The sequence below is a fragment of the Prunus avium genome, chromosome 1 (genome assembly GCF_965620075.1).
Source record: "Prunus avium chromosome 1, drPruAviu1.hap1.1, whole genome shotgun sequence".
Lineage (NCBI taxonomy): Eukaryota > Viridiplantae > Streptophyta > Magnoliopsida > Rosales > Rosaceae > Prunus > Prunus avium.
This window is the reverse complement of record NC_142284.1, coordinates 33,958,246-33,970,120: the sequence shown is the minus strand read 5'-3', so window position 1 is coordinate 33,970,120 and position 11,875 is coordinate 33,958,246. Positions and strand designations below refer to the sequence as shown.

At 46.4% G+C, this 11,875-nt stretch overlaps 1 non-coding gene across 1 annotated transcript; it reads right to left on the bottom strand.

The window, feature by feature from the left end:
* Positions 1 to 9,446: 9,446 nt before the first annotated feature.
* LOC148297708 (small nucleolar RNA R71) lies at positions 9,447 to 9,553 on the bottom strand. Its single transcript, XR_015833241.1, has one exon. It is a non-coding gene; the product is annotated as a small nucleolar RNA R71 (small nucleolar RNA).
* Between the last annotated feature and the right edge of the window lie 2,322 nt (positions 9,554 to 11,875).

Genomic DNA, 11,875 nt, shown 5'->3' with positions numbered 1-11,875 from the left:
GGAACGAACTGCCGTTGAACTTGAATTGTCCAATTTCGAACACCAATTGATTTCGGATCGAGCCCAAAACTTGGGCAACATCATAATATGGTGGGAGGAGTCATTTGGGGAGTTTTGAGTGAAATCCAATCGCTAGAAGTATGGAATACCCCAACCACTCCAATTAGGAACGAACTGCCGTTGAACTTGAATTGTCCAATTTCGAACACCAATTGATTTCGGATCGAGCCCAAAACATGGGCAACATCATAATATTGTGGGAGGAGTCATTTGGTGAGTTTTGAGTGAAATCCAATCGCTAGAAGTATGGAATACACCAACCACTCCAATTAGGAACGAACTGCCGTTGAACTTGAATTGTCCAATTTCTCACACCTATTGATTTCGGATCGAGCCCAAAACTTGGGCAACATCATAATATGGTGGGAGGAGTCATTTGGGGAGTTTTGAGTGAAATCTGTTGATGCCAAAAAGTGGTTCTCTGACTTAGGGGGTCAACTTAGTAATTTGATGCCTTCGGTATCCTTGATGCCTCGGTAGTCTGCGCAATCTGCAATATGAGCAAACGTACGGTAAAACCTGGGGCACCGGTGTGGTACCGGCCGAAGGCTCTCCGATGCTTAAGTAAGTTCGGGAATAGAAAGTTCAACTGACAGATCAATAGGCTTGTATGCCGTAAGTTCTGATTACCTCTATTTGGGGGTAGTTGACCTCCTCTTATAGGTCTTGGGAGGTGTGCATTTTGTTGATTATTTCGATGTGGGACTGTGGGCGTCGCTTGGGAGCGCGCCACGTGTCCCAGGAGAGGGCGTTGCCCTAATAGAGAGATCGGCAGGTAGGGTGCCGAGTGCGCCTCTGACCAAGCCCAATTTCCTCCACGTGTCTTGCCCTTATTGGCTGTTTATTTTGGGTGTAAACAGGAGTCCCCCAAGTTCTCGAGCGAGATTTCTCGGTCGGGGACTTGTATGTCCTTCGGTAGCCGCTCGGTTAATCTACCGTTCGGTAGTCTGTCAGGGAGGCGCGCTGGGGCCTTGTCCTGGTGCCGATCGACTTCAAAGACTTGCCCGGAAACTCAAGAGTCGCCACTTCGAGGGTTACCGTTCGGTAGGTCTTAGTATGTTTAAAGGGTTCCGAGAGATGATTGCTGATGCCCTGTTAACTTGGGCGAGTTTGATATCTTCTCATGCGACCTTGCGCACAGTGAGGGGTAATGATGGGACAGAATGACGCTTCGTCTTCTGCACCCAGCGTGCTGTCAGAGATTCCATTCAGCGCTCGACACGTGGCGTGTCTTATCACGCGGAGCGGCGCCGTTAATGCGTCGTTTGGTATTTCGAGGCGTACCGTTGCAACTTTCTCCCTATAAATAGAGGGAGTCTCTGAGGCAAAACTCACTTTGCATTTGTGAGTAAGGCGAGAGCTCTGTCCAGGAGATTTCTGACGAAGGCGAACGGTATCATAGGCGATTTCCGGTGTGAGCAAACGGCAATACAGGCGATTTCCGGCAACAGCAAACGGTACGAGAAGCGATTTGAGCCTTTTACTTCCAATACACAAGGTACCGTTCGGTAACTTTGCAATTTCCATTTCTTCTTTTCATTGTGCATACGTCCTTCCATGGTTTGAACTAGACTAGAACTTTATGGAAGTGGGATGTGGTTCGGTAGTCTAGTTGCCATAGGTAGAGACGTAGGCATTGGTAGGATAGTTCCATGCATGGCCCTTAGTTTCCTTCCGTTGCTTTTGTAGATGTCTGATAGCGAGTCGGGATTCGAGAGTGAGCCCAACGCCTTTGAGGAGGAGTCTCCAGATAAGGGGAAGGCTACCGATAGTGAAGAGTCAGCCCAAGATACCGATAGCGATAGTGGTTCTGAGGTGGAAGTGGTGGGCGAGAGGTTCAGACCTGCGCCTACCCATGGGATCGGTAAGGGGCTCATGACTAGCCAGCCCCTACCGTTGGCGATCGTGTATAGCAGCGGTCGTCAAGCTGGGTTGGGCTCGTATCCCGAACCTGAAGAGAACGTTCGGATGCCGGAGGCATCTTCCAGTCACCGTCCGGAGGCTTCCACCTCAGGCCGTGGAGAGCCTTCTGAGTCACCTTCTATGCCGAGGGTGACGATTGTTAACAGCGGTAACCCAAGGGTACTGTTGGGTGTACCGAGAGAGCAGCTCTTTGACGTAGACTACCTGCCGCCCAACAAGCTAACCTACCGAGAGCTGGCGAGGATCAGGGAGGAGTTCAAGATTCCCCAATCGGTAGGGATGAGGATCCCAAGCCCTACCGAATCTCTGAGCAACCCCCAGGACGGTGAGGTTGCGTTTTTCACCGACGTCCTTCAGCAGGGCATTAGGCTACCGTTGCAGCCCCCAGTTCAGCGAATCTTGGCCCAGATTGGATATGCCCCTGGGCAGTTCAATCCGAACTTCTAGGCCGTTCTGATGGGCGTAGTTACGGCATTCGGGCTTGCCGATGAGAGGGGCCTTCCTACGAACAGTTCTCCCACCTGTACAGCATCACCAAATCGAAGAGTACCGATCATGGTGGCTGGGTCCAGGCGAACTATCTCAGGGCTTCCGAAAAGGGCCATTTTCTCACGGCTGTGCCGACCTCCCAGAAGTCTTGGAGGAATCGGCGGGTCCTCCTTTCTGGCGATTGGGAATCGCCCTCGGGAGTTCCCGTTCGTTTCCATATCCCAACCACTTTTCAGATTGCCGGTAGGTTGCTACCATAGCGATCGGTAGGTCAATTTTTATTTGTTCAAGGAATTAACCTCTTGCCTTTTTTGTAGGCAAACTGAAGTAACCATCGGCAACACAGTCGGAGCTTCGGCAGATTGACAGAGTTCGGCTGAGAGTTCCTGTCGGTGACAGGGAATACCCACAATTCCTCTTTACCGAGAACCTCGTCAGAGCCCGTCTTGCGAACCCTGCCGAGAGTAAGTTCACTTTACCCCCTCTCTTTCTTTCTTTCTTTTTTTTTTTTTTTTTGTTTTTGCTAACTCCACCATTCCTGCAGTGTCAGAGGCCAGGAAGACTGCCGAGGCCAAGAAGATGTTGGAGACCTCGAAGAGGCGCCTCCAAGTGCTTTCAAAAGGGAAGAAGCAGAAACGGCAGTCAGAGGCTTCGGCGGAGAGGGTCTCGGAGGCAGTCCCTTAGGAGCAGCCTCTTGCCGAACGGCACAGGCAACGCCATGCCGAGCCCATGAGCAGAAGGACGCCTGTCAACGAGCCGGCACCCATTCCGAGCCAGGGTGCCGATGCCGCCTCGTCCAAGTCATCCGGGAAACGGCCGTTTACGGTGGACCTGGATGCCGCTTCGACCCCCAAGCGGGTGCGTCTTGCCGATTCCCAGAGGGCTATCTTCGCGGTTGAGGACGAAGAGGGCCCTACCGAAGCGGTAACACTCGCCTGTCCGTCCAAGACAGTTCAATTTGTGAACCACATGATCGTGGGTTCGCAGATGGACCTGTCTGAAATTGACGAGCTGCCGAAGAGGGCTCTTCGGGAAGAGGCGGGGCGTGCCTTCCGTCTCCAGGCCACGGTAACCTTCTGATTCTCATTGTGTTTTTGTTATTGTTGTATTTCGTTCGGTACTAACTTGTGGCCTTATTTTTCAGGCGTCGATGGACATGTGGCTATGCATGAGGAGGGCGATCAACGCTGCCGAGCGCGCCAAACGGCTATACGAGGATGGCCGTTCCAAGGTTGCCGACGCAGCCAAGGCCCTTCAGGACCACGCCAACCTCGTGCAGGACATGCACGCTGCCGAACGGCAGATCCAAGTGCACGAGGCGAAGCTTGCCGAGATGCGCGAGGCTCTGGATGGCGCAGAGCGGGCGGCCAAGGATGCTGAAGAGGCGAAGCTAGTGGTGCAGACGGCATTGGAGGCTTCCGAGCGGACGAAGGCGGCGGAGGTTGAGGCTGCCGTTAGAGGGGCGATCAGGGACTACCGTTCTTCCGCCGAGTTCACTTCTCTGGTGGACAATGAGGTGGCTTTGGAGATGGCTGACCTCATCTACCGTTTCAAACGGTTCAACCCGGGCCAGAAGCTGAACCTGAACTTTGCTGCCGATCCTCCTCCCCTGCCGGAAGGCATCACAGAAGAGATGATCGAGGAATATGAGGGGGAAGATCCCCCTGAAGATGCCGAGGGTTCTGATGCCGAGGATGCCCCTGACGCCAACGTCGATGTCGTGGTTGAGGATACAGAAGACCAGGGAGGTCGTGCCGCCGAGGCTTGAGCTGCTTTTTTTTGTAATAGTTTTTGTACTTTAATTGCTGTTGGCAAAATGTCTGGACATACTAATGCCGAGGGCATTTTTAATTTGAAGTAATTTGTCTTTTCAAACTTGTGTTTTGTTAATATACGTTTGAATTCTTACCCATGCTTGTTACTGCCGTAGGCTAATAGCTGTAGGATAATTACCGATTGGGCCGTTGGCCACTTAGGAATTTGTTTGCTTTGGATTTTTCTCATATTCGTTACTGCCGTAGGCTAATAACTGTTTTTAGGACAAGTGTCTCCACTATCGGTAGACAAAACCAAAGGAACAAGGCCCCATTAGCCTTTCGTCCATAGAGATGCCGTGGGCAAGTCTAGGGCCTTGTACTGCCGTCCTTGTACTGCCGTAGGCTCGTACATACTATTAACTTGGAAAAAATTGACAAGCTAAGTTGGAATCGGCAGCAAGCATGTAGTGGTGTACTTTTAATTGCCGTAGGCAATGTTACTGTGGCTCATTTTGGTGAGCCCTACCGAAACAATTTTTTCGAACGGATACCGCTAGGATGTTACGTTCTGAATGCATGGAACTGGATAATCTCGTTTTATTTATGTATGCCGTAGGCAAAAATACAAATTCCTCCCTGCTGTTGGCTAGGGGGCTTTATTTAAAATAACTCTTGAGATGGTCCACATTCCATGGGTGACCGAGGGTCTTCCCATCTGTGCCTCGGAGCCTGTAAGTACCGGAACGTAGGATGCCGATGACTTCGTAAGGTCCTTCCCAAGAAGGTCCGAGGGTTCCTTCCATTGGGTTTTTAGTTGCAAGCGAAACCTTGCGCATAACCCAGTCCCCGATTCTGAAGGAACACGGTTTGACCCTTGAGTCGTAGTACCGAGAGACGCGCTGTTTGTAAGCTTCGTTCCGAAGGTTGGCTACCGTCCGCCGTTCTTCGATTAAATCCAAGCTTAACGCGAGTGCTGCCTCGTTAGCCTTCGGCTCGAAGCTTTCCGTTCGGTAAGAAGACTCATCGATCTCAACTGGGACAACGGCTTCTGAGCCGAATGCAAGGCTGAAGGTAGTTTCCCCTGTGGAGGTTCGGTAGGATGTCCGTATGGCCCACAGAGCTTCGGGAAGCTTCTCCGGCCAAGCGCCTTTGGCACTGTTGAGTTGCTGTTTCAAGAGTTTCTTGATGATCTTATTTACGGCCTCTACCTGACCGTTCGATTGTGGGTGAGCTGGCGAGGCGAAGAACAGGTTGATTTTGAGGCGAGCACCGAGTCGAACTGTCTGCCGTTATCAGTGATGACGGCGTAGGGGATGCCGAAGCGGCAACAGATATTGGTCCAGACAAACTCTTCGACCCTCGCTGCCGTTATGGTGGCTAGGGCTTCAGCCTCAACCCATTTCGTGAAGTAGTCCACGGCAACAATTGCATACTTAACCTGTCCCTTGCCCTGTGGCATTGGACCGATCAGGTCGAGCCCCCATTGGGCGAACGGCCATGGACTTACAATCGGTGTGAGGGGTTCGGCAGGCAGGTGGGGAATATTGCCAAACCGTTGGCATTTATCACATTTCTTCACCATTGCTATTGCATCACGATGCATTGACGGCCAATAGTATCCCTGTCGGAAGGCCTTGTGGGCCAGGGATTTAGAGCCGGAATGATCGCCGCAGACACCACTGTGGATCTCCCGAAGGACATATTCGCCCTGCTCTTCGGTGATACATTTCATGTAGGGGGTCGAGTAGCCACGTTTGTACAGAATGTCGTTGATGACAATGTACCTTGTCGATCGGTAACGCAGCTGTCTGGCCTTGGCCTTGTCTGCAGGGAGGGTGCCGTTCGTTAGGTAGGCATGAATAGGCGACATCCATGTGTTGCTGTACTCTACAGCGCAGATCTCGGCAATGGCGGTGCTCGGAAGGGCCAGTATCTCGACGGGGATCCTTCGTCCTACCTTGTCGTTGATTGCCGAAGCCAGTCTAGCGAGGGCGTCGGCATGACTGTTCTCGTTTCTTGGTATCTACCGAATCTCGTACGCCTGGAACTTGTTTAGCAGTTGGTGTGCTGCCGTAAGGTATGCCGTCATGGACGCGTCCTTAGCTACGAAGTCGGCAGTCACCTGGTTCACTATTAGCTGCGAGTCGCTATAGATGCTGATCTGAATTGCCCCCATGCTTCTGGCGAGCTGTAGGCCAGCCAAAAGTGCCTCGTATTCGGCTTCGTTGTTGGACGTTCGGAAGACAAACCTAATGGCATATTCAATTTTGGCTCCATCGGGAGCGGTGAGTACCAGACCTGCTCCGCATCCTTGTTGGTTTGCCGAACCGTCAACGTGCAGGATCCAGAAAGGAGTTGACTGGTCGAGACGACTGCCGTTCGGTAGGCCTTCCTGTGGAGGGGTTTTCTCAGTTTTTGAAGTCTCCGAAGGTGTCAGTTCAGCGATGAAGTCTGCTACGGCTTATCCCTTTTCGGCAGGTGATCGGTTCATAATTGTATATCATTTTGTACCCTTCTAGCTTATGATTTGGTTATGTTTTTGAGTTAAACTTGTGCTTTTAATCCTTTTTGTGTTTATCTTTCAGCTTTAGGTAACAATGATGGCTTTGGATATGAAATGATGTAATCCATGTATGTTAAAGCCTGATTTGGATAAAGGGATGAAGAGCTTAAAAGACAAACTCATTTTGGCTACAGCCCCCTGCCAGTCCAGTTCCGTAGGTCATATTACAAGCTTTGTTTCAGCAACCTACACAGCTCGGATGAGGCAGCACTCTTCATGAAAGTTGTTCCAATGGGTGTGTACTATTACATATCCAACATTCAGCCCCATTGGATAAATATGGAGTCTGTTACCTAGCCAACACAGAGCCATGCTCAGGATGGATTTTATCAGCGTGCAAAATGAGTTAGCAATTTGTTTTGGCCTTAATTTCCTCCTCCGACCTTGGATTGGCCCAAATTATATATGGCTGGAAAGAAGACATTCTGACCTTCAAGTTTGAGTGCTTAAAGTCTTAATTTGCTTAAGGGAAGCCCAATTCGTAAGCCCTTGAAGTTGCTGGTCATGCTGACCTCAAGATGAGCTATTGTTTCTGGTTGGAAGCTTGGTCATGGTGAGCTAGGCATGAGCTATTGAGCTGGTTGGAAGCTTGGTCATGGTGACATGAAGATGAGCTAGGGCTGCTGGTGGGATTTATTGGTGAAGTGCATCAACCAATTCAGATTTTATAATGCAAGTGTTGTATGCATTAGTGAAGTGCATCAACCAATTCATCTTTTATAATGCAAGTGTTGTATGCATTAGCCATATTGAATTCAGATTTATCACTCCCCTCTCCCTATAAATACCACATCCATTCCACATTCAAGACACAACAAATCCTGGGATTCACAACCCCACAATTCACTCCAACCATCCTCAAACACTCTCAAAATCCCAAACACTCCAACAATCACCAAAACAACTCCAGCAAACCTCTCTTCCATTTCCCTACGAATTTCATCTTCCTTAGCCATCACCACTCACTCAAACTCATCCCAAATCACCTCCATATCCTTCATACATCTTTCTAGAAGTGGGGAAGCTCTTGGAGAAGCATTAGAAGTGGAGAAGCACTTGGAGAAGCCTTGGACACCACAAGAACTTCAGAAAAAGGGTTTTTCTACTCTTATTGCATTCATTATGTTTTCTCATTTCTGTTCAAGTCTCTTTTCCATTATGAGTAGCTAAATCCATAACTAGGGCTTCGATGTAACCTAACATGAATATTCTGGGTTTATAAGTTTGGAGTTTCAAGTTTGATTCATGATTCATGTTCTTATTCATTATGCTTATAAGTTAACATGCTTGTTTGAATGATTGATCACCATTAGAACTTGTTTGTTAACTATCTTGGTTTGAATTAAGAGTATACACCATGCTTTAATTCGAATTGAACTATGAATAGGAAGAGTATGTATGGACATTCGACAATAGGGATTAGATACATACTTGGTTGTTTAAAATGTTCTTCTATGCTTAATGGGTTCCTAATGCTTAATTTTAGGTTAGACAACAAATGATCAAATTAGGGAATTAGGAACACAAGGTTAGGACCAAACACCATGGCCTAATCATACTTTAGTTAGAATCAATCTTTGAATCTGAATTAGACTTGTTACTTGAATCTTTATAACCCAGAATTGAATTGTTATGGTGATTCGAATGCCCTAGTCTCAAAATCTGTTTTCCAACTCTTAAAACCACTCTTTGTTACATTTGTTTATTTGTTTTTGTTTGAAATTTCATTTTGCTTCTTTTGTTCAACAATCACAACCACTCTTGTTTTAAATTATGTTTTAGACATAACCTCCTACTTTCTTGAATTTGGGAATCTAAGTACATAACTAGTTTTAACTTCTCAGTCTTCGTGAGTACGACCTCGTACTTGTCTTGCTATACTACTAATTGCCCCGTACAATTGCGAGTTAACATAATATTAACAACAAATTTTGGCGCCGTTGCCGGGGATTGAACGAAAGTTCTTCCCTGGTTATGTGCCCAAGGTTACCCTATTCTTTTTAGTGTTTCTAATTAATCTAATTTTCTGTTTCAGGTAGTTTATGTCTAAAAAGCCATTACTTGAACAAGTGAGGTCTTCGTTCCAACGTTCTAGATCTTTGAACGCAGGACCATCATTGCAACCCAGACGAGTGACCTCTGAAATTCAGAATCGTCTAGAAAGGGAGTTGTCAACTGCAAAAGAGCAAGCTCTTGCTACATTTACAAGTCTTGCTCTCTACACTGAACTTCCTGGTTCTTCACTTTCAAATTCGGAAGCAAGTTCAGACCAAGAAGAAGAAGAAATGATGGCTGCCATTGAGTTCATGGGAGAACTTGATATCCCAGCAATTCCAGCATCTCCTTCAAGCATTTTGCTGCCCACTGTAGCTCGAAATTATGAGCTTAAATCTTCTCATCTTAATATGCTGCCTTCCTTTTATGGTTTACCTAATGAAGATCCATTAACCCATATAAAGGATATTTTTAATGTTGTGAGTTCTTTTCCCTTGACAGGTGTGACAGAAGATCAACTTCGAATGAGAGTGTTTCCATACACTTTAAAGGATAAGGCGAAGTATTGGTTGAATTCTTTGAAGCCTGGTTCACTCACTACATGGTTTGCCATTCAAAAGAAGTTCCTGGAAAAATACTTCTCCACGCAAAAGACCAACATGCTTAGGGACAAGATCTTGTTATTTGCACAGCAAGATGATGAATCGTTTTGTGAAGCATGGGAGAGATTTAATGGGCTGCTCAACCAATGTCCTCATCATGGGATTCCATTGAAGCTTCAAATGCGTATGTTTTATAAAGGACTAACCCCTTCTAGTCATAATATAGTCACCAATTTTGCAAGTGGTTCTTTTAAAACCAAAACTCCAGAAGAAACGTACGAACTCTTTGAGGAGATAGCAATGGAGACCCAACATACGGATACAAGAGGTACACGTGTTATTAGTGGTTCTAATGATGCTTCTAGTGTGCAGATTTCAAAACTGGAACAAAAGCTAGATGCTCTTCTTGCATTAAACTCAAGAAGCCCTCCGAAGGAAGTGTGTAGCATTTGTGAATCTCATGACCATGCTACCACAGCTTGTCCACTTGGGGCTGGATACCCAGAATTTGTGCAAGAGCAAGCTAAGTTGGTAAATTCCTACAACCAAGGTCCAAGAAATGATCCATACTCTCAAAGTTATAATCCAGGTTGGAGAAATCATCCAAACTTTTCATGGAGAAATACCCAGAATCAAGCAAATCCCCCTTCATTCCAAAGGCCACAACAATCATCATCATCATTGGAAGATATAGTGAAGCAGATGGCAATCAACCAATCCAATTTTCAGCAAACTACACAAGCTGCCATCTCCAAATTGGAAGTCCAATTAGGCCAAATAGCTGCTGAAATAACTCAAAGAGTGCCTGGGAAATGGCCAAGCCAAACTGAGATCAATCCAAAGAACCCAGAAGCCAAGGCCATTCATGTGCTCAGATCAGGTAAGATCATTGATAATAAAGATAATTCTAATCTTTCAAATGATGTTGTGATTGTAGAAGATAAAGACGAGGAGACCATGGCCACGGAAGGAGAACAACTCAAAACTTCTCAATCTGCTCCTAAGGCCAAATCAGATTCTCAGAAATCCGATCAATTCCAATTGCATAAAAGGGATGACAAATTTGTGCCACCACATCTTCAAGAAGATAGATACGTGCCACCCGCTCCATATGTTCCACAGATTCCATTTCCAGGGCGTCTTAAGAAAGCAAAGCAAGATAAGGCTTTTAAAGAGATTTATGATATTTTGAGTAAAGTTAATATCAATTTGCCTTTGCTTGATCTTATTGAACAGATTCCTGCATATGGAAAATTCATCAAGGACTTGAAAACTCACAAGCTCAATTTCGCTCCAAATGAAGGAGTAAAGCTCGACCAGAATGTAAGTGCTGTATTGCAAAGGAAGCTTCCACCAAAACTAGATGATCCTGGCAGCTTTGACATTCCCATTAACATTGGAGGCAAGAAGGTTGGAAGAGCCATGTTGGACTTGGGAGCAAGCATCAATGTTTTGCCATATTCAGTTTATCAAGAGCTTGGCTTAGAAGGGATGAAGAAGACTTCAATGCGACTTGAACTAGCTGATCATTCTATAAAATATCCAAAAGGTATTGTAGAAGATATTCTAGTTCAAGTTAATACACTAATTCTCCCTGCTGATTTTGTAGTGATGGACATGGAAGACAATCCAAATGGAGATCGTGTTGATCCCATTCTCCTAGGCAGGCCATTCATGGCCACTGCAGACACAATCATCAAAGTGAAAGATAGCACCCTCTCCATGACTGTTTTGGGTGAAACTGTTGAATTTAAAATGCTTAATGCTCTATCTCAACCTTCTATCTCTCTTGATTCTTGCTTTTCAATTGATGTTGTGGATCATGAGGTTTCTTCCAAAATTTTGCAGAGAAAGTCTAATGATGCTCTAGAAGTTGTCTTAACACAAGAAGAGGAAGATCTTTGTGAACCGGAGTTCCAAGAAGTGGTGGCTGCCTTAGAAGTGTTTCCGCCATACCCACCATCCTTTAGGCCACCAATCGAGCCTCTTGGACCATCATCCACGAAATTGGAGCCATCCATTGTCATCCCACCAAAGCTAGAACTTAAACCTCTTCCCAATAATCTTAAATATACATATTTGGGTGCTAACGAAACTCTCCCTGTTATAATTGCTGCAGGTCTCTCCTCACATGAAGAAGAGAGCTTAATTAAAGTTCTAAAAGAGCATAAAACAGCCATTGGGTGGACCATAGCAGACATCAAAGGAATTAGTCCAAGCATGTGCATGCACCGGATTTTAATGGAAGAAGACAGCAAACCATCTCGTGATGCCCAAAGGAGGCTAAATCCCAACATGAAAGAGGTGGTTAGAGCTGAAGTTTTAAAGCTACTCGATGTAGGAATCATCTACCCAATTTCATATTCTAAGTGGGTGAGCCCTGTGCAAGTTGTTCTAAAGAAGTCCGGAATCACCGTTGTGAAGAATGAGAAGAATGAGCTAGAAAGCATACTTAGGCATAGCCACGAATTGGCTTGTGGAGGTCA